The sequence below is a fragment of the Prunus dulcis genome, chromosome 8 (assembly GCF_902201215.1).
Source record: "Prunus dulcis chromosome 8, ALMONDv2, whole genome shotgun sequence".
In the NCBI taxonomy this organism is placed as follows: Eukaryota; Viridiplantae; Streptophyta; class Magnoliopsida; order Rosales; family Rosaceae; genus Prunus; species Prunus dulcis.
In genome coordinates, this window is record NC_047657.1 from 4,689,700 (window position 1) to 4,692,499 (window position 2,800).

Sequence of the window (2,800 nt, forward strand, 5' to 3'; positions counted from 1 at the left end):
GAAGATGCTAGAAGATGGAGATAGGATTGAGACATTTTATGTACTCTGTTTACTTGAGATCTCAATGTTAAAATAATGATCTAGAACCTGAGATAGGATTGAGACATTTATTGTCCTCCACGACAATAGAGCAAATTGGTGTCCGTTACAACCCATGAGATCCATGACTTCTTATAATGTATTATTTTTGTGCTTGAGATAATTGAGTCTGAATTGTAGAGTAATATCTTTAGTTTCTTATGCAGTTTTAGAGATGCTCAACAACAGAGCATAGAATGTATGTGCTGTAAGTTCTTCATCCAATCTTCATATTTGACATGAATTACGCTATAGAATTTCATTGATAAAGTGACTGAAACTGATTAGTGATCATTCATACATCATTTTCATGTTCATATTCAAAAGATAAACAATTGATCATTGTCTCTTAATGCGTCTAATTCTTCGACTTGTGAGCCGTCCACCATCACAAATGTGCTCCTCTGTTTCCCAACTTTTTCTCTGCATTCACAAAAACAAAAAACAAAAATGCTATCATTGATGTGAATTTATGAATTTGAATTTATCTTCTTTTATGTATGAATTTGAATGTGTGAGATGATTCTCATATTATATATATATATATATATATTTGGCAATGTGTGAAATCATTGAACTCTCTGGCCTTCTAGGGGTTGATTTTAGATTCTCATTAGTTCATATTTGTAATAGCCACTTATCATCCAAGACCATGATCTTACAGTATTTTGGAATTGGTTAGCTTAGTCTTCAACAAATCTCTTGGTATTGAAAATGTAATCTTCATTAGCATGAACTGAAACTACTCGATACTGGCTTTTACATTGGGGAGAATTCATAATATTTTATTAGATTAAAAAATACCTTGTGAAATACAATTGAAGCTAACGAAAAGCTAGATAAGTAGACTTAGATTTATAGTCTAAGTATTCTATTAAAAAGGGAGATGTGCGCCTCTATATTCAGTTCATCCAGCAATTCTGTTAGAAAAGGGATTTCTTGTAGCATCTCTTGTTTTAAGTCTTTCAAGTGCTAAGAAGAAAAGAGTCAGTGTAAACAAATGCCTATGCATCATAGGGTTAGTTATATATATATATATATATATAAAAAGAAGGAAATGAGAGCAATGGATATTCAGGTTACAATACAAAACTACATTTGCTAGCTGATATACTCTTACTTAAGTTATAAGGTGGTATTGCTTAAGTTATAAGGTTGTATTGCTTTTAAACCTGAAAATGTTGAGGCACTAACTTGTACACGAGACTGGATATTTATTTGTTTCTTTTTATCATCATCTAAAGTCTTATTTGGGCAGTTAGCTATAACTATTGTTTTATTTGGCTTGTATATTTTCATGTTTACAGGACTTCCCAACCCATTGAACATGAAACTTCACTGCAATCAATGGTACCATGATATGAAGAGTCCTAATTTACACGACTTCTATATCTTCTACATGGGAAAGGGACTTACTCTTCTTGGGCTTCTTAATTTCAAATTGGTTTTGATTATGTTTTTCAGTTAGGTATTGTTTTGATTTTGATTTTGGATTTGCAGGTATTCCAACTAGCGGCCCATCCACCCTTCCCAGCATCTGATAAGGGTAATTTTTTTTTTTCCTTCAAATTTATCTCTCTGTCTCTGTCTTTCATTTTGGTGAATGGTTGAGGATGTTATTTATTTATTTTAGTAATGCATGAGGAATATATATATATTATGAACTGCATATTAAAAACTATCATGCTACATTGGAAGTGGTATTATTTGCCTAATCTTGGCATAGTGCTAAGAATAGTTAAGTTTGGAATCACAAAATGAGGACGTAAAGACAAACACCAGGCCATTGTACATTGCATTGGAGATATGGTTGAAGCTGGTCCCAGCTTTTGGCTGCTTTCGTTGCACTTTTTTGTTTGATATTCAAAGCCTATAAGATTGATGATCGTTATACAATCCAAAAAGTAAAAAAAGGAAAAAGAAAAGAACAAATCTCTACCCCAAACTGGCATTTTGCTTTCTATTCAAGTTAATTATGTTGTAGGTTTGTTCTTTTTTTGTTTACAATGATGAATTTCTAATTGTTTTCATATAACCCCCATTGCTTTATGTTTCCATTCATTTTATTGATAGTTTCGTGATTGTTTTTCAGGTTGGGGTAAAGAATTAGGCCAAGTACAAGACTAATATACTATTTTGGAGTCTATTTATTTGGCTACTTGAATTTGTAATATTTTCATTATATCTGGAGATTGTATTTTTTTTATATAAATATACATGATGACTTAAGATTTTAGATTTATAATTATTGGTTATGTAGAGTGAATGTATTGAACAATACTTTCAATTACATGAATGAAGTTTATGTTGGCTTTGATGAGGATATAGTACCATTGAGAATAAGCTTTTAAAGTAAATTTGACTGTTATATCATAGTTTATGTGCCAATTGAAACAATCTTCCCATTAGCATTGTGAATGGGCATTGTACCATAAAGTTGTATTATGAGATTAGTGTATGCATGTTATTGGCAGGCTTTTTTATTTTAAGAAAGTAAACACAAAATGTGATTTGTCAATGCAATTGACAAACAGGTAGTGCCATTTGCATTCCAGTCGTGCAATTGACAAAAAAAAGTAGTACTATTTGCATTCCAGTCGAGCAATTGCCATTATCTGTGCACAATTAATTGAAAATTTAAATTTAATATGTGATATGTCAATGCAATTGCCAAACAGGTAGGGTAATTTGCATTCTAGTAGAGCAATTGAGAACTAAAGTA

The 2,800-nt window shown here is 31.4% G+C and overlaps 1 long non-coding RNA gene across 1 annotated transcript; it reads left to right on the forward strand.

Annotated features, from left to right (window-relative positions):
- The first annotated feature begins 223 nt into the window (after positions 1 to 223).
- On the forward strand, positions 224 to 2,259 carry LOC117638088. Its single transcript, XR_004587263.1, has 3 exons — positions 224 to 286; positions 1,386 to 1,624; positions 2,171 to 2,259. It is a non-coding gene; the product is annotated as an uncharacterized LOC117638088 (long non-coding RNA).
- The last annotated feature ends 541 nt before the right edge of the window (positions 2,260 to 2,800 follow it).